Below are 24,478 nucleotides of genomic sequence, written 5' to 3'. Positions count from 1 at the left end.
ATTCTATTCACACTCAATTGATTGGAAGTAATATCATGATCCTGACTAGATGTGAGAAAACTGGGAAATCTAGTTTCTGGCTGGACAGCAGCTTCCCAACCACAAATGTACACTATAGAAATGGAGCGTAAATATTTAGTTGTTCTGTTAGTGAGTTCTGCTGCAGCTAGGTTGTACAGACTGCTTATGTTCAATTTTGCAAGATAATTACCATTTGTTTTCTAAGAGGTGGTAACAATTTGCACCCCCATTAGCAGTGTAGGAATTCTAGTTGCTCTGTATCTTACTCATTCTGATATCATGTAAGTCATTTCATTGTATAATTATACAGATTTGTATTTCTTTTTGAAATATGTAAATTCCTTGGAGGTGTTTATTAAATAAATTATTAAACCATTTAAAGTATAGACTACATAATCTATTAAAGTTTGGCCAGTAGGGCCTAGACTTTATTCTTCATAGCCCAACCATCTTTTCTGAGGGTTTTAGAAATTTCCATCATATGCACTGAAAGCTTTCTTATTGTTTCTGCTTTTCCCTGTAAATTGAAATGCTTAGAATAGTACTATATAAATTATTAGCAATCAATACCTATTCTGTGAATGAATAAATAAATGAATTTCTAGGAAGCAATCACATGTCAAATCTTCATCATCTGGTTATATTGTGGTCTCTTTTATTTCAGGTTGAATTCATTGGTTTGTAAATAAGAATTGAAAATCATATATTTAAGAGGAAATTACCTCATCATGCAAATGGCCAAATATTCCTTTTGGGGGAATAAAAAGCAGAAGTTTATTTATGTCAAAGTGTGTTGCTTCTTGCTTATTCATTATAGTTACTTATTAAAGAAATAACCAGTTTGGCTTCCTCTATGTGCCATGTTTTCATTTTTACCTAGAGATTAATCATCACTACCTGAACCAGAGGCTTGTACAGATAGTGCCTGTTCTCTATGAAACTTATGAATCAAATGCTACAAACATTCTTTCTTCCTGAGAGAAATCAGAGCAGGAAATGTCAAGTTCATGACCATCAATCACACAGAAGGAGAGAGAAGATCAGTATAAATTCTATGGAGTTTCAGGTTTGTTAGGTTTATAATGAGGGTTCAAAGGGAAAGGAAGTTAGGAAGTACAAGTTAGCATGTAATAATGATTGCTTTTTGCCTTTTCTTATTAAAACTTTTCCTAGACTATGAATAGTGGATGATTACAAATAGATACTTTGATTTTCTATAGAAATCACAAAACTACATTTGTTAGGAGAAAAAAATCTACTTTGTTCTTTTAGAATAACATTTTATCTTATGTTAAAAAGGGAAAAATACCTTTTCTTTCTTTGTAATGCCAAATATAATTAAAGAGAGATTTAGAAAGCTCAATGCTGAGGCTCATACTTCCCAATGCATAAGTCACGTTTTTGTAGATCAGTGAGTTTTGCATTATTTAATGGTGTAGTAGCATAATCATCTCAGATCAGTTTGTTCAGCTTGCAAGGCCATGGGTTCAGATGCTATGGAGCAGTCGGCTTTTCACAGTTGTGAAACAAGCCTGAGATGGATTGGACTGAAGGGGAGTGGCTGATGCATCCACTCTCCCAGAGAGAAGAGCAGAGAAAGGCATGATGAGGGGCACTTTCAGGCATAGTGAGAGGTTCTGGGAAAAGATTTTATAAAGCCCTGGGACAAAATTCTCCAGTGATTTAGGGTGGTAGATTTGTGCAATTTCACAGCAATGGATATATGTCTTCCTGATAAAGGTGGTACTTTGGAAATAAATGCACCTGGTGCTGGTACAGATTCAGGGAGGTCAGACGCTGAAGACACGTAGGTATGAATGAACATGAGTTAGTATTTATCAGCCAATTCTTGGTGAAGGGATTAGTTTGTATTCTCATATAAGGAGAGGGGTAAGCCTTTAATGCTCCATCTACTACTTGGGTAGGAGACCACCATAGACAGCACATACGTACCATCAAATTCCTGCTAAGCAAGGGAGTCTGCAAACCATCTCACCTAGGGCCTCCTCCTGCCTCTACCAGAGACATATGACAGACGCAGGTCCCATTTATGTTTGGATGCAGCATTAGTGTGTCAGGAGGATGGTGACAGCAGTTATCCAGTGGTGCCAAAGAATTTTAGGTAATTATGCAGATTAGCACATTTTGTCATGCAGCAGACTAATGCCAAATAGAAAATTGCTCTGAGAGTGGTGGTGAATGTAAGAAGAAGCATGTCCACTGGGAGGGACCAGTTGTAAACCTCCAGCTAGAGCATCAGGATGTGCTTTATTCAGTTCAGACAGACTTTTGGGGTGATGCTTACCTCTTGGGCCAGAGCTTTCCCTGAGGGATGTGCAGTCCGCAGGGACTCAGGTGAGAAACATGCTGAAACATCATTGCTGTAGCAGGAAGGGAAAACATCAGAAGTTATCCTTAGAGTGCCTGCAGAATCTCCTTTGTTATTCCTGATGATGGTTATTTGTGTTTGTTCTCTTTCTTTTAAAATCAAACTTCCTATAGATTTAGCCATTTTAATATTTTCAAAGAATTATTTTTGGCTTTCTTAATTTTTCCATTATTTCTCTGTTTTATACTTAATTAATTTCAGTCCTTATATTTATCATTTTTAAATTATGTTTATAGTAATCGCTTATAACTTTATTGAAGTGTAACTGACATTCAATAAACTGCACATATTTATGATATTCAAATATATACATATACACATGTATAAAAGTATCACCACAATCAAGATAATATCTACTCATCATATCTACTACCTTTAAGTTTTCCTTCTGTATGATTCTTTGTAATCTATCAGTCTATCCATCCATCCACTGCTCTGCTTCCCCAAGGAATTATAAATCTGCTTTTTTTCCCCCACTATGGGTTATTTCGTATTATCTAGAAATATATGAAATGTATATGTGAGTGTGTGTGTGCATATATATGTATATGTAAAATCATATTGTATATTATTCTTTATCTTTTTTCACTCAGCATTTTCATCTTGATGTTCATCTATGTTTTTGTATGTATAAACAGATCACTCTCTCTTTTTTTTTCTTTTTTTCAGAAGGAGTCTCGCTCTGTCGCCCAGGCTGGAGTGCAGTGACACAATCTCAGTTCACTGCAACCTCCGCCTCCCAGGTTCATGCCATTCTCCTGCCTCAGCCTCCTGAGTAGCTGGGATTACGGGCACCCACCACTACGCCTGGCTAAATTTTTATATTTTTAGTAGAGATGGGGTTTCACCATGTTAGCCAGGATGGTCTTGATCTCCTGATCTTGTGATCCGCCCACCTTGGCCTCCCAAAGTGCTAGGATTACAGGCATGAGTCACCGTGCCCGGCTGATCACTCTCTTTTTATTGTGTTTTATGGATTTGTCACAATTTATCCATTCACCTGTTGAGAGACATTTGGAACATTTCCGATTTGGGGGTTATGACAGTAAAATTTCTATGGACATTTATTTACAAATTTTGTATGTACACATACATATTTTTCCCTTCTGTAAATACGTAGCAAGGGAGTGTCTGAGTCATATGGTAGTTGTATGTTCAACTTTTTAGGAAACTACAAAACTGTTCTCCAAAGTGGTTGCTTCACTTTATAATCCATTTATCAGCATATGAGAGTTCTAGCTGCACAACATTCTCACCAAGCCTTGGCATTGTTCATCTTTTTAATGTTAGTAATGTGTATGATATGCTATAGAGACCTTAGGTTATTTCCTTCTGAACAAAATATTGATTTTGTTCTAACAGAAAGACAACTTAGCTGGCCTCAGTCTCCACTTTTGTCTCCTCTGTGGAGGGCAGGAGTTAAAATATCCACTCATTTCTTTCAGACTTTCAAGTGGTATTTACAGAGGGCTTCCTGCAGTCTCTCCTATGTACATGGTTCAGGTTTCCACTTTATGTTTTTGTGCTTTCCTCTTGTGGCTTTCTCATTTGGGGGTTTGTCCCTTACTTTCCAGTTATAATGACTGCCACAGACTCTGTAGTCTGACTCCCACAGGGTTTAATGACCTGACCTGGGAAGAAAAGTAAAAATTAGTGATTATTTTTTTCTGTTTGGTCCAGAGTTTATAGTTGATATCTGCAGGATGCTTATGCTGATACAAACTACTCCTCTACTAAAATAAGAAAACTTCCACATGCCCATGCCAAAACTTTTAAGACTGAACAGCTCATGCAAGACTAGTTATCAAAATAACCAAAATTGACTCAGACTGGTGGCAGTGAGTCCCCAAAGCTGAATGGAGAAGAGTTATAGCCTGTTTGATAGCTTCCTCTTACAAATTAAAACCATTCCATTCCTGGGTTGGGTACTCATCTGGGACTGGAATTAACCTACTAAATAATGTTGTTTGTGCTGGAAATTTCATGTCTGAGTTCCTGTGGATTGAGGTATCCATTGTCCACACACAAGGAGCCAATGCAGTGTTTCTTAGGAATATACCATAAGAGGCAGGGTAAACACTCAAATTATGTTACTTTTCTATTGACATGGGATGAAGAGTGGAAATCAAGGTGAAACCAAGTTGAAAGAGCAATGAGTAATATTACAAAGTAGAAGCGGAGCATTCTGTATAAATTTCCGATCTGCTGATTTTTTTTTTTTTTTGTATATAGTCCATTCAATTTGATTTGCTGCTATACAGCTCCAGTGGTGACTGCAGAAAGTGTTAAAGGAAGCAAAGAACATTAGGAAGAATAGACCAAATTCAGCTTTTATGGTTATTTCTGTTTAGGTAAATCTCACCTTTCACCAGGAGTGGAATACAAACAATTGAGAGATCTACTGTTAGGTGAACAGATCTTCAGTTATCTTTGATGTATAATCAGAGTCGTTTTTTTGTCCAAGGACAGATAGTTATTAGTTACCTGCACTGATGGTGATCAGAACATATTAATATAACTTTATGTTTATATATGCTGTCCTGCTTGCTAATGGAAGGAAGAAATGTAGATAAACAGTGTAAAAACTGTATACATCGGGCAATGCACCTTTTCAAAGTATTTCACATGATCTTTCCTTAATGCACAGTCTCGTATTATTTAGTTTCTATGTGTGAATTGAATTCAGGAAAAGAGACTGCTTGAATTTTCTTTTCTCTATTAAATATAGTATTTCATTAAATTTTCAGAATGTTTTATTAATTCCCTGTTTCTTAGAAACATGTGCCAGAGTTTATAGTTCAGTCCAGAGTCTCTTTTCTTTCCTAATCTTGCTTTTTAATTTGGAAAAGGAATTTTATTGACGTTTATTGGAAACACAGATGCTAAATTGCCAAATGTCCTAAATGTAGATAGATGTAACTTAAATCACCTCTCCTGTTGATTTGAACTTTGAGTCTGTCAAGCTATTGATTTTTATTTGTTAGCATGAATTTTAAATAGCATAAAATGTTGTTTTCCCAAACTTTTCCTTCAAAAAAGTACCCTTTTACCATTATTTGTTTCTCTCAGAAACTTGTGCTTTAAGAGGGTTTTTTTTTTTGGGGGGGACAACAAATTACATTTGCTAGACAGTAGTTTGTGTTGTCCTATGACAGCTAAATATACAACTTTTATTGGTCTTTTAAATTATAGAAAATAATGTGTGTGTCCACACTTATTTCTGTTGTGGAAGTCAAAGAATGCAGGGACCTGAGTAGGAATGCAGTGGGTAAAAGAGTGAGAATACAATGGTTTCCTTGATAACAACATCCATCTTATTAGACACATACTTAAGACCAGGTTTAAATAAAGGAGAATCACTCTCAGGACCAGTAATTTCTGCTGATATCCAGAAAATAATTGACTACATTACATATTTGCAAATAGTATGGTAGAATGACATCTCATTGAAGTATTTCATGTTTTGATTTCTATGGAGAAAGTAATGTTAAAAAAAAAAACCAACCTCACAGAATGCTAAATACTTAAATGCGTCGAAATATTCTCAACATCCTTGATTTTCCAAATTTTCTCTTTTCTGTCATGTCAGTTGTTTCAACTTTCATGGAACTGCCCTGATGGAAAAGTATTCTCTTTGTTTAGAGGTGATAGAATGTCATCCTCGAAACAGAGTAATTCCCCAAGTGCTTTCACTTATAAAGATTGGACTTATGCTCTGTTACACTTAGTGAAATTGTAAAGTTCATATTACACTCCTTCATACAGTTCCCACAGTGTCCCTCTCCCAGTCTTGGGGTCTCTTATCTGTAGAAAGCCCCATATTGTTCCTACCCCTCTGACAGCCTCCGTCAAAACTTATCCTTTCTATTTATAGCTACCACTGCATAATGCTAACTGTGTCATAGCACAGGGCTGACTCAAATAATAAATGCACTTATATTTTATGTCCCTAAATAGAACGTGAGTAAATTTCTAATGGTGGATGTCTTATCTTCATCTTCAGTTTTCTTTAAAAACAGGAAATGAAGTTAGCAACTTGGCCCTCTTTAGTCTCCTAAAATGGCTCTTGGAAAAACACTGCTGATCTCCTAATGCTGTGCATAACAGATAATTTTTAAGCTTATCTTATTTGCCATTTCCCCAGCATTGAGATACTGTCTACTTCACTCTGACCATTTTTTCTTCCCTTAGCTTCAGAAACATGGCTCTATCCTGGTTTTCTGATTCTCTGACTCCCCTTTCTTCATTTGCTTAGTTCCCTGAGATACTAGTGATTCCCAGGGCTCTATTCTTGCCACTCTTTTCTTATGTTTTTCTCTCTCACTGAATAAACCAATTTATTTCCATGTTTCTATGCATTTTCTCATCCTACGCCTTCTTGAAATTTTGTCTGTTACACTCACATAGGCCTTTCGAGATTCAGTTGGCTGTCAGTTCCTGTTAATGATGCTTTGAAGCATGATCTTACTTATATGTAGAATCTAAAAAATTGAACTCGATGGTTACCAAAAGTTGGGAAGGATGGGAGAAGTAGGGGGCACGAGGGGATGGCTAATGGGTGCAAAAATAATAGAAAGAATGAATTAGACTTAGAATTTGATAGCGTAACAGGGTGACTATAGTCAATAATAAGTTAATTGTACATTTAAAAAGAACTGGAAGAGTGTAATTGGGTTGTTTGTAATTCCAAGGATAAATGTTTGAAGGGATAGATACCCCGTTCTCCATGATGTGATTATTTTATGCCTTGCATGCTTATATCAAAACATCTCATGTACCCCATGACATAAATACATATACCTACTATGTACCCACAAAAATTAAAAATGTAAAAAGTAAAAGTAAAAATATATAAAAATTTGAACTTGTAGAAATAGAGAGTAGAATGGTGATTACCAGAGACTGAGCATAGGGAATGGGTGGGGAAATGGGAAATGTTGGTCAAAAGGTACAAAGCTTTAGCTAGACAACAAGAATGAGTTCTGATAATCTATTGTACAGCAAGATGACTATAGTTAATAACAACATATTGTATATTTAAAATTGCTAAAAATGGATTTAGGTGTTCTCACCACAAAGAAACAATAGGTATAGGAGGTGATAAAGATGTTAATTAGCTTGATTTGCTCATTCCACAATGTATATATTTATTAAAGCATCACATTGCATCCCATAAATATGTGCAATTATTGTTTGTCAATAAACTAAAACTAAAAAAGAAAAAAAGTCCAGCTCAGATTAATTCTTTCCTGGTCTTGTTTAGAACAAATGAACCCTTATTCTATAAGAACACTGATTTTTATACATACTTCTGTTATTACTCTTATGATGCTATTAACATGTTACTTTCTCCAGTGACTCTGAGTGAATGAAGGGCAAGTTTGTGTTTTACTGATCTTTGTCTCTCCCCTAGTGCCTAACACAGGGGGACTACATTCACTCAGCTAAGCAAGAGAAAATAAAATGTTTTGCTTGTTATATCATTACCTCCAGGGTAAATTAGTTTATTGGTAAATTAACCAATAAACTCTCGAAGTTAATTGAAACCAGGAAGGATTAGCATGACATAAGGCACATACTAAATAAGTTTATGTCAAATGGATGAGAGAGAATATAACTAGATAGGCAAATAAAAAAGTAGATGCTGTTCACCTGTATTGATTCAAACTGTTTTAGGCACCATAGCAAATTTACATAGCTACAGAGTTTCAGTTCCAAATGTGTGTAATTAAATGGTACACTTTACCTTGAAATCATTCCATCACATCTGCTTCTATAGTATATAGATTCATTTAAATTTAGTCAAGAAAGTCTTTCTTCATTTCTACCAATTTTTAAATTTGTATTTTCTAATAGCCTTTAAAATAATTTCATTGACTAGGCACGGTGGCTCATGCCTATAATCTCAGCATTTTGGGAGGCCAACGTGGAAGGATCACTTGGGTCCAGGAGTTTGAGACCAGGCAAACTCCTGGGCAACAAAGTGAGGCCCTGTATCTACAAAAACATACACAAAATCAGTCAGCATGGTGGTGCATGCCTGTGGTCCCAGCTACTCAGGAGGCTGAGGCAGGAGGATTGCTTTAGCCCAGGAGTTCGAGGCTGTAGTGATCTATGATGGTTCCACTTCAGACAGGGTAAGACTCTGTCTCCAAAAAAAAAAAAAGTTCCACTGACAAATCCATCATGTCTCCATTGTTAATGCTATCTTCCCTTATGCTTTAATTGTATGACATTTAGCTCTTTTCATTTATTTGAATTAATTCGACTTCAAGTTAAGTCTGACTAGGAAGCAAAAAAGAAATGCCAAAAGAGAGAGTACTTCCTCTTCAGAAATAAAATAAAATAAATGATTTTTTCAGCTGTTAATACAATTAATCTTTCAACATTCAGAAAAGTGAATCTATACCTAATGGTTAGAGTCTTTGGGGTAACACTTATGATAAATAATTATTTTGTTCAACAATACATTTGAGAGAATTTCTTAATTAGTCTATCAGAAGTCTCTTGTGAAACTGAGAATTCTTTTTTTTAATGGTGTGGGAAGAAGTCCTTTATTTTTTCATGTGACACCACATAACAGCTGCCTAACCACACAGTGCACATATGAGTAGAGAAGATGGCTCAGAAATAGAGTGTCCTAGTATTAGTGACTCAATTAGTGACTATTATGATAAAAGGAATAAAGTTTTGACTGATTTACAGGAGCTTTAAAACACATTTTATATTGTGAAGTTATTTCATGTTTTCTTAAAACAACTATTGTATTGAACTAAAAATTAACTAGGTAGTTTGTTCACATAACAAATCTACATTCAAAGACATGCTTACAAATTTTCCACTTAGTCTATTTTTCTGTTCTCAGCATTACTACAAAAGCCTCATTCCATCATCATGTTGAATTCCTCAGTATCTTCTCTATCATTTCCAGGGGCATCTCTGGGAAGTAGCGATGCCCATCTTCCCTCAGAAGCACTGACAACCCCAGTATATCATAATTCACACCTTTTCCCTTCTCTGAGGTGTGCTGCTCTTTGGCACAACAGAAAAAGCACACTACTAGGATTTGAAAAACTAAGTTCTGGGCCTGGCTAGGTCATAAACTACAGAAACCCTATGTCATATATTCTCCCCAGGTGCTTGTTTCTCCACTGCAAAAAAAAAAAAAAAGAAAAGAAAAGAAATTCATATTTGTTTGGTCCTTTGTAGTCCTTTACTACTTCATTTCTCTTCGTGATAACCCTTAAATTTAAGTAAGTTAGCATTATTCTCATTTTGAAGAAATTCAGTCTCAAAGAGGATATAGTCTCCCAAAGATCCCACAAGTAGTAATGTATTAGGCAGAGCTAAACTCACACACTCTCACTCAAGATACATGCCGTGCTAATAAGTTTGCTAAAATGGATGAAGCAGCAATTTCTCAGGTCCCTTCCAGTGATCCTGTTCTCTGCTTTTACTTACTATTTTTTCTCTCTTCTCTCAACTAGCATTAACATCCGAAACTACATATAATCACTAAATTTCATTTATCATGGTTTTTAAATTATTCTTTAAATTTTTCTATTTCCATGTTAAATCCAGAAAAATATTACTTTTTCGAAAATTTCTACTGCTGCCTGCCTCTCTGAAGGCCATGAGACTTACCTATTTGTTTGTCAAAGCAGAAATTTCCAACATTTTGCAAATACCACTAATTATCTTTTATAACTGTAAAGACAATTATTCCATACTTAAAACCAATTCAAAATAAAATAAATCCTCAGTACTTCTTATTCCCAGGAGTAGTAATTTTCATTGATTCTATTGATTCATTGTTTTCTCCTGTGTGCCTTTATTTATTTGGGAAATACTGTTAGTCTACGTTTCTATTGAGTCTCTTTCCCTAACAAGAAAATGTCAGTCTTAAGAGTCAGGAAAGCTTTTATTTTCACTATCACATATGAAGAATGAACTAAACACGTAACTTGGAAAGTAAAAGTTAAATGAGGGATTCAGGACATTTCCCAAGAGGTCATATGATCAATTTAAAAGTTGGTATGATGTGTCTCAAATAACAAATTGATTCTTTTACTTATAATAAAGGTACAGAGGTGCTGATTAGTCATGCTGACAGGTACATATGAAATATGCCCAAACCAAATGAAAAGAAAACAAAATATATTCTATGGCAATCTTGAAAAGTCAGGGAGCTCAATAAATATTAAGAGTATGCTTTCACAATGAGAGCATTAAACACTTCGCAGTGAACATAATTTAACATGCAAAAAATGAGAAAATATACAGCATGAGGGATGAGGAGTACACATAGGAATTTTTTGTGATTTTCTTCATTTTGATTGTATAGATTTCTTGTCTTCAGGAGGGAAGATTTTGAGTTCAAAAGTAACTAAATATTTAAGAAGGGAATTCACATCTTTCTGTTCTAAATGGTATTCTTGCGCTATTTTCTCAGCAGTACATGTTTCTTGATAAAGTTTATGATTATTGAGAAATGTCAATGTTTCTATAATGGAAATTTTGCCTTTGGGAATGCTCTTAATGTTTATTATGTCAAAGTGATGGCCTTTGGGCAATCTGAATTCCTTTGGCTCTTGACGTTTTTCAGCAGCTTTTACCTGCACGGAAGACACAGGATCTTTGCAATCAACATACACATCTTTTAGAAATGAGAGCATCTGTCATCTTTATGAGCAATCTCTCCCTTAATTTCTGGATAGAGAATAATCTGCTCTTGCAGGAGGCTGTTGGTAGAGGGGTGACTGGGAGCGGAAGAGGGCTTCATCTTGCTGATTTCCCGTTCCGCTGGGTTCTCTAGGTTGAAATTCCTGATCCCGCGAGTCACCGCAGCTGCCATCTCAACATGACGCCCTCGGATTCACGCCACACGAGGGAACACTGGCGCAGGAAACCTCCAGCGAAACTGAGAATTCTTATAATATTTTATGGAATTAACTGGTCTTTTAATATTGTGCCATAATTTGTAAGCATGAATGTAAGAGTGTGGGTCATTATTCAGCATTCACAGTCTTCCTTACCCAAGAATGCAAAATACTTTAAAGACCAAACCAAATGCAAAATTTGGGTTGAACTCAAGGCTAAAGAAAATGCAAGGAGGTGGAAAAATACCTAAAAACTTTGTGTCCATTTATTCTCAAGGGGTGGCCAGTTACTCTAAATTGAAGAAGCAGAATGCAAAATGCAGCAAGGAGGTTATCACATTATCCTAAGGAATTTTGATAATGATAGGAGTTAACTTAGATCACCATCCACAAACCCAAAAAAATCAAAGAACAAAAATTACCGAAAACAAGAACATAAAAAAATTAATTGTATACCACCAAAATAATCTAAATGAATAACTTATAAATCTTATTCCAGTGGAAATTACATAGCGGTGCCAAAGAGAAATATAATTGCTACATAATATCAGAAGGGAGTACACTATAATCCCCTCTGAAGGACTTTTCAGGAGGCTCATGGAGCTGCTTCTCATCCAACTTCCTACAAAGCAACTTAATGATTTTTTAATATTTTTGATGAAGGAATAAGTCATACACACACACACACACACACACACACACACACACACACACACACAGAGTTATGTTCATATTAAGTCTCCCAAGAATAATTGAAGCATTACTGGGACTGCTGAAAGAGGTTAATATTTTTCTAGACAAAAGCTGCCTTAGACACGAAGAATGAACAACTGAAGATTATTTTGTCTAAAAGTCTCACTACTGCATGTAGAAGCATGGTAAGTCTTTTTGTATATACTCCAAGAAAGGAAATGAGATGAATTTTGGGAACATGACCTTACGTTTCTGGTGGGATTTAAAAATTTCATCTAATTAATATGGCATGAGGTTATCTTTCAGAAAGTCCCAGAACATATGTGAATAGGAATGCTTAAGATATACACAATTGTCCATGTTGAGTAAATCACTTTGTAAGAGTGCTAAGTCCCCTAATAAACACACTGAGAGAAAATCATGAAAATTATTTTTCAGTCACTAGTCTAGAGAAAAAATTATCCAAAGATAAAAAGAAGAACTAGTTATATATTCGCTTTTCAATTTACCTTTGATGTGATAAGATATACATCAGATTTCAGATCAATTAACTAGTAAATACTATAACTCGGTTTCCTTGTAAACACACCAGACATATGCTCACAATATTTTAAAATAGATTTCTTAAGGGAAATTTGACTTCTATCTATTTTTAAACTGTTTAAACACTTTGAACTACTTGGATGAAATATTCAAATGGATGTTAGTAAATAATAGAACATATGTTATGATTTTGTGGTTTTACATGTAAATTCCTAATGAAATTATACTTACAGAATAGACTTTTTGCTTTGGGGAATTTTTTATGCTAACAGTGGTTACCAGTGTGTCTCCGATGAAAACAGAGAGAGGCTAATAGGCAGTAATGCAAAAACTCCTCCTTATACAGTGGATTTAATGAGATTAAATCAAACTGTGTTGCCTGTGTACACACACTGGCAATGCCTCTTGTTTATGGTAACCTGGAAATCTTTCAGTAGGCTTAATACTTTTCATGACCACATTCTTATAAGGCATATTATCAGATATGTAGCAGCCTAAATTCCAAAAACAAAAACAAAAACAAAACAAAACAAAAAACTACACAAGCCATATTATAATGCTAAAAGTGAAGAAAAGTCTTGAACTTTGTGGAAAAAATTCAGATGTGAGTACAACCAAATTGGATAATTTGGGACAAAAGTCCGTTTTAGGAAGGGTCACCCAAATCAATATTTTATCATCATTTTATATATAAACCAGATATTTGCCAAACAACTTACTTAATTTGGAAAAAAACACTCTATAAATTATAAAAATGGTTTAGTAGAAAAGTTATTCTACGTGATAGATTCCTACAGGGGAGATAAATCTCAAATATAATCTTAAGAAGGTCCATCACGACTTTGGGTGAATACTTGTAGTGATTTTTTGAAAGTATTTTCCTACCTGAATGCCACAGAGACTGTCATTCCCATAATTAAAGTCACGAGTCTAGGTTAGAAAATGTTTACAGCCTAGGAAAAAAAAGACATTAATATTTTATAAAGAATTAACTACTATCAAAAGGGTGTTACCTAATACATCATGTTTAGGGTTATGAAGGAAAAGAACCTCAAGAAATGTTTAACATGGAGATAGAAAGAATACAAACTGCAAAATGTCCATAGGAAGTTGGGACAATAGAAAGACATAGAATGAAGGTTTAAGGTCAGAATATCCATTTCAGAAAGGCATCTGAAGATTTATGTGGGAGGAGGGAGAGGAGAGGGTGGTAAAAATAGACGATAAACTGTGAATCTTCAGAATTGAGTTTGGAGGTGGTCTCTGTCTAACAGTCATGAGAGGAATGAAAAGTTTGACAAGAAAATAACACCTGTTAGAATCTGTCATTAATAGAGTGAAGTGTGGGGTTCTGCAGAAAATTCTCTGTAAGCATAAAAATCCCAGGCAAGATTGACAGATCCTGTTTCCAAATAAAGTCTGTCAGGTAAAATTTCACGAAGTATTAGTCTGTGGATGACCAAATTTCCTCCTGCAAAGAACAGGAACCATGCCTGGTTGAAGAAAAGGAAATGGAAGGTGTCCATTAAAATAGACAAAATTCTGTTGCTAGATTTTCACTTCATACTGACAACTATTAACTAACTGCTGCTTTGGGTGATTGCCTGGGTTAGGATGTCAGGACATCAGGACATCAGACTTCCCTGTAATCTCAAACAGTGCCATCATGGCATTTTCTTGATTGGTCTATTTTCCTTTTCTGTGGGCTTTTCAGATTTTACTATTATTAGGCCATCCATTTGTTTAATTTCTCTCCTTCTTGCAGATTCTTTCCCGTTCAGTGTTTCTGAGAGATGATGTGACTTGGTGATATCAATCAGGAGCTGCTCACCCAAGAGGAAGATTTCCCTTTGGCAAATTGCTGGGCTCTCAGCAAAACCAGACATCTCCCAGGCAAGGGGCTTGAGGCTGACAAGAGCCAACGAAGAGGACACTTACGTCTAACCATGTGAAAAGCCTAGACGATAAGCATTTACATGTTCATACTATTCTGACAATCATGATGTTCTGCCTAGGACACAATAGTTTTCACTGTAATGAATAATACTGCAGTAAACATTCTGCTCCTATAATACCTACATCACAGAATTGTACAGTTGAAAGAGACCACATATACTATCTAATCCAATCGTTTCCCAGTTACTGCAGCTGAAATTCCTTTTTCCCATATGAAATCCTATATAGCATTTCTTTGTCCCTGCACCACTCCTATCTAATGTAGTGTCTTAGTCATTTAGAGGAAGGAGAGAATTCTTCTTTTTTTTTAATGTTCCGTCTTTCATCCTGAAGGATTTCCTGTTTTCCATTTTATCTGGAGGTACTTTTCACACTTCCTCACACTGATCGCACTCTTTAAAGAGTGATTGGAGATGTCCTTCCAAGAGTTCTGTTGGCAATTTCCAAATAGGAAGAGTATTCTTGATAAGCAATGTCATTAGCAACTCTCATCATCCTCCTTCCCCAAGCCTAGATCAGTCATTCCCCAGATCTCAGAGGCTTTAATTTTATTTAATAAGGTACTTTCAAAGAAAGGCATCGAATTTGATATATAAGGTAAAAAAAAATTCCTAACACAGGCTATTTTTATTATTTTCAAACAGTGTAGAATGATGTCAGCACAAAATTGCATCTATATCGTAATTTTCTTTCTCAAATAAGACACTTTGGAAAAATATTTACTCTTCAAATCACAGGATAACAGCATTCATGTACTTAGAGCTCGAAATTGGCATGTTTATCTAACAGTTCTGAACATTGTGTTTATGAAAATCGTTTGTTGTTGCTGTTGTTGCTGGTTTATTGGGGGGAGTTTGGGGGATGGGGGGTGTGTTCTACTAGCTCCTGGTTGTGTTTTCTACCATCTCAAACCAAAATAGAAACGTATATTGGAGAACACAGAAATATTATATTTTCTTGCAAAAGTGGTCACATAAAACTAATAGGAGGATTTTAAAATGTTGAGTATTTAATATTGTCTTCAAGTGAAATAGTGAGACAAAGATTTATTTTCTTGTTCTTTTATTTGTCTCTCTCTCTCCTTTGTCACATAAACTGCTTTTGTTTTTCACATAGCTCAATGCCTGCCATTTAGTCATCTATATAAGACCCCTTTGGAACAAGCAAATAGAATGTTTTCTTGGCTTTTGTGTCCGGCAGGAGTAGGACAAGGAAATAATTCCAGCACAAATATTTGGCTGTCTGGATCTTTTCCACAAAACAAAAATAGAAAGTAGAAAAATTTTAAAAGTTTAGCTCTCAGGAGCAGCTGTCTGGCAAACTTTATTGCATATGCAAAGTAGTCCTTGTAGGACAATCCCAGGAGAAGCCATCCTCCTGGTTTACATGGCTTACAGGTCAAAATGAAGTTTGCTTGCATATCTTGCTTGGCTTTCTCCAAACATCTAGTAGTCACACTAGATGACTGGTAGGCAGAGGCTTTAGTATCCAGTCAAAAAAGATACTCACACATCTCAATTCTTAGGTATTCTTTCCATATCTACAAGCTGGGCTACACAGTATTCAAAGCAAAATTCTCAGTGTTGAAATTATTATGTAGATGTAGACATATAGTACTATTTCCCTCAAGTAAAGCAAAATAATTTTATGATTGAACCAATATCATTCCCATATGTAAAAATGTAAAGGGAAAATTGCAATGATCGAAATCAGCATTTCCAAAACTTATTTACAAATTATAAAGAATTGACTAAAGTCAAACAGTATAACAAGGGTTGCAATGCAACCTATGATCTTGAATTTAGGAAAATGCAGAAGGCACTGATAATACATTTGACACAGCATGATAGGGCAGAGATTGCATGTTTTTCTCCTTTTGGTATATCCACTTATATGAGGCAATGAGCAGCAACCTGCTTGAGTGAGGTGTGGTGCAGCTGGAATCTCAGAATGACTTGGGTGTTTGTTCAAACCAATATAAATTCTTATTGTCACACAAATCCTTGATTTGGCAGGATTATTAACCCAGAAGGGATTATGGAAAGGAGAAGATTTCTGATTTTATCATAAACCCATTTTGTTTCACATGTGCCTTTAAAATATTTGCCACCCCTTTATGAATGAGAGTTTTGATGATTAGCATGGCAGGCGTCATGTATCTTCTAAAACAATTGAAGGAAGGAACTAGAAACTAGAACTAGGAGTTTTAGCTAGAAGAAAGCATTTCTACTAAGTTTGAAGTATTGAATGTGAGATGTCAAAATTATCCAGATTGAATAGCTGCAGAGTTGAACAAATAGAAAGTTAATATTAGTGGTCTCTTCTTGGTTGATTTAAAATAACTTATTTATTATCAAGTTTCAACTGAGCCTAGAATATGTCTTCAAGGATGAAAGACTGGAGTTCCCCCTCACATGTGATCAATTTTATCTCTAGGTTACCTAGTACATCAAACGAGCTCTTAGACTAATCTAAATACAGAACTTTGAATATTAGTTCTTATTTGATTTTCCCAATGAAGTTCTTCATATTTGGTTTTGGAATTTTCCTGTTATGCTGCTTCTTCCAGCATTAACTGATGCTGCACACATTAACAGCATTCCATTGGTTATTATCTTTGATTAATAGACTGAATAACGACTCTTTTTCTATCACCTTCCTGCAAGCTATCTCCTTACTAATACCTCTCTCTCTCTCTCTCTCTGTGTGTGTGTGTGTGTGTGTGTGTGTGTGTTCCTCTGCTTCTCTTAATAAATCATTTATTTAACCTTTGAGGAATTTCTGTGATATGATTATGGTAGTAGTTGTTTTCTAAAAATCTCCTTAAAACTAAATTGATTAACCATGAGTAACAGAAAAAAAAACTCATATGACATTTTCTACAAATTTTATACCACAATTCATAATCCAGTATATTACTTTATGGGGAAATACTAGAGACTTTTCAACAAAAGACAAGAAAGCCAACTATCAGCACATCTGCTTAACATTGCATTGAAGCTATTATCCAATGCAATTAGAGAAATCCATTAAAGGACAAATAGTGAAAAGCAAGATATAAAACTAGTATTATTAGCCGTTGTTATGATATGATCAAACTTTTCAAAAATCCAAGAGAATCTATGAAAAAAATTGTTTTCATCTACGGGAATTTAGTGAAGGAGAAGGTTAAAAAGCAGATAGAAATTATTAGTCTTTGTGTATATAAGCAATAGCCAGTTAGAAATATGAGGAAAGTCTCATTTATAATAGCAAGCAAAAATAGTTATAAAAGAAAAATAATTAAAAACGTGGTTAAAACTTTAACGTAAGAATACCTTTAAAAATCCTTAACTTTAAAACATTACTGAAAATTGCACACTATACTTTAAAAGATTAATTTATCATGTTTTCAACTAAAGATTCAACATCACAAATATATCAATTTACTGCTAATTTATAAATTAATATAATTCTAACAGAATTCTGAAAATATTTTGAACTAGAAATGGTTATTAAATTGATATGGAAAAACAAACAAGGAATAATAGCCATGAGAACAGCAATTCATGCAATAACAACAGTTCATAATAAAAATTCTCACCAAACTAAGTAAAGATGGAAACTTTTTAATGTAATAAAGAATAAGCATGGGCAGATGGGCAGTGGGGAAGAGGGTTCTATAGCTAACATCATACTTAATACTGAAATATTGAAGACTTTTTATTTAATATTAGGAACAAAGCAAGGATGCTTACTCTCATCCTCTATTTAATACTGTCCCAGAATTCGTAGGCGTTGTAACAAGGAGAAAAAAATAAAAAATAGAAAGATTGAAAAGGAAGAAGTAAAAATGTCTTTATATTCTGAAACAAGATTATCTGTGAAGAATAGCCATAAAAAGTTTGAAAAAAAATGTCAGTGAGCTTGCTTTTATAATTTAAAATATGTGTTGATACATGAAGAAACACATAGAACAATGGAATAGAATCGGAATTCCAACAACAGATTCAAGTACATGCAGAAATGTAGTATGTTATATGAACAGGCATTGCAAATCCCTGGGGAAAAGATGGAATATTTAATACAGGCAGTTTTCCCTTTGCATGGTAGTAGGGAACATTAAAAATGACTGTTGAAGCTAACATCAAACAAAGCAATCTTAGTAGTCAGTGGGAATATGATAACTTTTCCATGGTTTTTAAAATCATTTTTCTCAAAGCATTAAAAATTCTCTTAATGTGGGTTATAAGTGTACCAAGGAATGAAAAAAAGTAAAAGCAATATTTATTTAATACACTAACTTAAGACATTAGAAACATTGAGAAAGTTGAATTTCTTTATAAACACTTATCAAGAGTGGTTTTTAACAGTGTTAAGCTTCTTCTTATTGGCATATAACTTATGAAATATCGCTGAGAGTTCTAATGTGATTTTCTTTTTCTGGCATCAGTTCTTTTAGTACATTTTCATATTTTTCATCACAACCATATTAGTCATTTATGTCATCGAATACCTTTGGCTGTGTATGTGCAATCTCTCAACTGACAGAAATGTCACCATTCCCACAGTGAGCCATTTCTTCTATAATTCCATTTATGTTTGATTCAAATTTACTTACAGCATTTTCACTTTTCTATCCATTTTCATCTTTGTTGGTCAACTCTTTCTCAATTATCCATTTTTGTAAAATATCATAAGGACTTATCAGTAGAAGAAAACATGAAAGTATAGCACAACTATACGTTTTGCTGTTGTATGTGAACCTAATAATAGATGTACAGTGACCAATTATTGACAGCCTTTGAAAGAAGTAGTGTGATTTGCCACTGATCAAGATGTGCATCTCTTGATGTACTTCTGTTATTTATATAGTAGCTTGTAAGCTAGCAGCAAAGCTTATACTTTATGTAATTATAGCTAATATACTGTGTGTTAACTGAAATTTTAGCCATGTTATTGAGAGACAGTGTTAACTAAACTGTGTAAACTTAAATCCATGCAAATCAAATCCTTGAAAACTGGGATTGACTGTAATCAATGCTGGGGTAACTGGTTAGTCATTTGAGAAAGATAAAAACATCTTCATATCTCACTTCCATACTAGGATAAATTCTACAGTAAAAACCACAGATGCCAACGTAATAAAATGAATGTCACACATAAACTAGAAGAAAATATGGATGAACTCCTTTGTAACTTGGGTATGGGAAATATTTTCTAATCGTGGCAACATAAATAATAATGAGAGAAATGATTAATAGATCTTTATTTTAAAAAACACAAAATAAAACAAAGAAAATCTCTGTAAACAAAGGATAAGTTAAACAATTACTAAAGACATTTCCATTAATGTCACATACAAAGAACTCCTATAAATCAAAAGAGAAAAGACCAACTCCCTAAGGAAATGGGGAAAAGATATAAGTAGAGCATACAATAAGAAATATTTGTTTCTTAAAAGAAGATTATTGGGCTTATGAAAAAGTGCCCAGATTCACACATAATAAAATAAATAAGAATTTAAACTATACTGAGATATTAATTGTCACCCATTAGTTTTACAAAAATAAAAAAATCAAGTAAATCTGCTGAGGAGGATAGGTGGAAGCAGAAACTATCATATATCACTGATGGGGTTTCAACATGCCGTAGCCCTTAATGGACAATGCTTTGACAGTATTCAGTAAAATTGTAGATGTATTTACCCTTTGATTAATTAATCTAATTTTTAGAAATTGTTTTCAAAAAATTGACAAAAATTGGCCAAAGTGACTTAAGCACAAGTTATTATTTGTAGCATATGTATAAATGCAAAAGGTTAAACTCAAATGTTCATGAATTAAGGACTGATGAATAATCTATGCTACATCTATTCAATAAAATACTAACCAGGCATCAAAGAATAAACAAGATCTCTATATATTGACATGAGTGATCTCCAGGATTTCTTATTAACTGAACAAATAAAATGTCAGAAGAGTTTATATCATTTGCTCTACTTTTGTAAGAAATGGGAAGGAGGGAAAGGAATGCAGATGAGACTTCTCTGATTATACCTTGATATATATATATCTGATTCTGAAAATTTAGATGTTTTATATTTTTAAAAATAACTTTAAATCAAATTAATAAAAATAAATAACTAAAAATTGAAACAGAAGTAAATTAAGCTAATTGTACATCAGGTTGGTAGCATTATTTCACAGAAAAAAATGATTTTGAGTGACTTTAAAGATACTTTTCAATGTGTTTCAGCACATTGTATTAACTGGCCGAAGATGGGGCAAAGTATGGGAGAAACAACAGTAAATATAATGTATAGAAGTTTTTTATGATTACCCATGAATTCATAACAATATTAAAGATGCTGAAATCGTGAACAACAATAAGTAGCAATAATAAAATCAACACTGAGTACTATAGAGGCAACTTGAACACCAATATTTTGCCCTCAAAATTGGTGGTTAGAAAGAACAAATTAAGAATGTCCTGTTCTTTTCCTATATAAACTGCAATTAAGGGTAAATAGAGAGTCTAACTGATGAGAAATGCCTTTATTGAAGCCTTCCAGTTGATAAATATGAAAAGAATGATGGAATTATAAAAATGCCATTTGGCAACACTGAATAAAATAATTGATTATGGTTTAAACTAAAAATAATAATACACGATTGATGAAAAAATTAATGGAATTATCATGCTGTCTTGAGATGAACTCTTTGATCAATCTTCATGTCACTAAAATGAGACATTTTTTGCCTCCTGAAATGATGCATTATGAAGCATACAGTACTAACTATGAAGCATTCTTCCCCGAAAAAGAATTCCTTTATACACAGCATGTTGTCAGTTACTGTGTTTGCTCTGTTTTCTCTTGTTATTCATAAAATATATGGAAAAGATTTCCATACTTACTTAAATTTCATCCTACTTGGTACTGGCACATATAGAGCACAAATCAGGGACTCTTGTCTAGATTCTGACAAGACTCTATTGAGATTCAGAAGAGCAGCATTGGCATTGCTGGGTTTGATTTGAAAATGCATGCAATGGTGACATTGCACATAGACTGCCAAACCTGCCTTTTCTGGCTATTGCTCATATTCAGATTTTGGTTATAACTCAAGTCAGCTGCTGCAAAGATACAGGATGTGAATCAAAGTCAAAGGTGGCCAAAATACCCAAAGTTTAATTTCAAAAATACTGTATGTTGGTTGTTGTCTGCTGAGAATAGACAACTTTGCAGATGTTTGAGTTTGCAGGGGAAAATATTCCACTTCTTTCAAAGATCTTCCCTTTAAGAATATGATAGAGGATCTCAACAACAGTAAAATAAAGTTGCTGCTCAATAAAGATACCAACTGGGCATATTCTTCTGGTCAGCTTTTTCAAGTGCAGCATTAGAGATGGATTCTTTTGATGGAAAGTGAGACTTTAGAGGAAATATGCAACCTATTCTATTCATTATAGAGGAGAAAACTGGATTTTGAAGAGGTTAACTGATGTACAAAATCAAAAGTGGCTGGATAAAGACTAATATCTCAATATACAGTCCCCAACCCCTAAACTCCTTCTCTCAGTAATTTGTGATAATGATTGCTGCAAATTGTCTTCGGCTTTCATCCTTTTTGTGACTGTTAATTGAATGGTTCTTCTGAAGATAGATTCTGATCTATTGAACATACTTAGAGAGTAATAAGGTCGAAAGAATAGACTGTTTTATGTGCAGAATCTAAGTTGCAGTGATTTAGTAGAAGCATATATTACACAGGAATAAGTACTCTTTTCTTATACATAATAGAAGAAAATTATGTGAATATCTGTGGAATGTTATGGAATCTTGATGAAGAACTTAGAAATATTTCCTTCTCTTTGGGAGATGGAGGTAAGGAATATGTATATTTATATTTTGTTTATTTTACATTAACTTAGCCCCTCTGATTTGAATTAATTAGCAGAGATGGCATAGAACTAGAATTGGAATGATTAAATCATATTGTTGCTTTCAGCATTATTCCATAAACCAGGTTCATTTTAATGCCTAAGGCACATTCTGCTACTTTGATAAATTAGGATAAATTAACAAAAAAAAAAGATATTTATTTACTTAGTTTTTGAGAAAGAGTCTCACTCCGTCGCCCAGGCTGGAATGCAGTGGCACACTCTCAGCTCATTGTAGGTTCAGTCTCCTGGGTTCAAGCGATTCTCCTGCCTCAACCTCCCAAGTAGCTGGGGTTACAGGCACGCCCCACCACACATAGCTCATCTTTGTGTTTTTAGTAGAGACATGGTTTCACCATGTTTGTCAGGCTGGTCTTGAACTCCTGACCGCAGATAATGCACTGTGAAACACATAGGTCAACCCATTAACTCTTCAGAAAGGGATATAGAAGCACAGATTTTCTTATGTAGTTGCTCAAAGTGACACAAAGAGAAATGTAGCAAGGACAATAGCACCAATCTCTCAATCTTTCTAGAACCACCAATTTCTCAACCTTTCTAGAAGCACCAGTGGAAGTCCCTACAGGAGAATTAAAACTAAGTTTTCCACGCCTCAGTATAGCCATTTTCATCAGATTTGGTTTTCTCACAATTTCTGTAACCTAGTCATTCTGAAGATAGAGGTTAGTATGGGGTAAGGGCTACTGATAAGGAAGCTCACAAAAAGAAGGGTCAATGAAGAAAAAACAAGAAGGTGGAATCAGTGAAGGGGAAGAAACCAAAAAGACAATTGTGTCCTTTGCTAATTTCCTCAGGAACTTACAAGAATAACTGAAACTGACAAATTTCAAGTGACCTCTTTGACATAGTTGCATTAAATTCAAGTGATTCATTTATTGTATTAATTGGATCTAACGTACCACCATGGAGTGTGATTTAGCAACACAGGAAGACAATTTAATGGTTATTATTTGGACAGGTTATTAAGTTACTAACCCTTTTCCCCCGTCATTGGTGATCATAGTAGCAAACTGTAATCAGTCATGAACTACCTTGGGGGAAATATTGAGCATCACTGATGCTGGAAAATTTATGAATTGCCAAATGGTTGGTCTCTTGAAAATACCCAAGATTCATGTAATACTAGAAAGTAATTATTCACTTCATTCATCCTTACAACCTTAGGATATGGGTATTTTCATTTCTCACCAAATCCTGTATTTTGCTTTCTTAATCACATTTAAAAAAAAATGTTCATGCATTTCGGCTACTTGCACAGCTCTGGATGGATTTTTATTTAAATTTAAAATAATTAATCTAAGTCAAAGTGGACTTGAAATACTAGCTGAAGACTGAAGTAATTTTTCAGATTGTATTTTCAAAAATAATTTCAACCATACTTCTTAATCCTACGTATAGGTAGGATTTGTATTTCATAGGTCTTGTCACAGCTCATTCAGTTTAGCAAAACTCACCACCCCCAAACAGAACTCATTCAATTCTAAGAAGATTAGATTCCAATAAATAAGTGATAATTATGCTTTTAAAAATTTCAACATAGAATAAGTTTTATTTTTAAAGACACTGGATCAAGAATCTAGCCAGGCAGGAATCCACAAGGTCGTCACTTGAAAATAACACTTACCTTTGCCACATTGGGAGATCTGAAGGCATAGTGCTTTCAGACAACTCAAACAGAATATACATCAAGAAGGGATTGGTGGTTATTTCATGGAAGTAGGAGTCATGGAAATAGGTCACCTGGCCTGGAGAAGAGTGGCAGATTTGAGGATTGAAAGGTAATGACAAAAAGAAAATTTGAAAACCATGGAAGGAAATTTGGAAATGCATTACACCTGTGTAAATTATATTAAAAGTAGATTTTTTGGGGAAAAATACTTAGAAGACAAAATTGAAAATAGACTTTATTAGTAGCATTAAGAAAACCTAAATTCCAGTTCTAGTTCTGTTTCTTTTCATTTACTACTTAGTCACTTCTACCTCTTTCTTTCTCTCTTTCCTTCTCTCCTTCCTTCCTTCCTTCCTTCCTTCCTTCCTTCCTTCCTTCCTTCCT

General features: G+C 34.4%; 1 pseudogene; it reads right to left on the bottom strand.

Annotated features, from left to right (window-relative positions):
- Positions 1–10,655: 10,655 nt before the first annotated feature.
- On the bottom strand, positions 10,656–11,316 carry LOC105521041 (annotated as a pseudogene).
- Between the last annotated feature and the right edge of the window lie 13,162 nt (positions 11,317–24,478).

The sequence above is a fragment of the Colobus angolensis genome, unplaced genomic scaffold, assembly GCF_000951035.1.
Source record: "Colobus angolensis palliatus isolate OR3802 unplaced genomic scaffold, Cang.pa_1.0 Scaffold394, whole genome shotgun sequence".
In the NCBI taxonomy this organism is placed as follows: domain Eukaryota; kingdom Metazoa; phylum Chordata; class Mammalia; order Primates; family Cercopithecidae; genus Colobus; species Colobus angolensis.
Note: the sequence above shows the minus strand (reverse complement) of the source record. Positions and strands in the feature narration are given on the sequence as shown.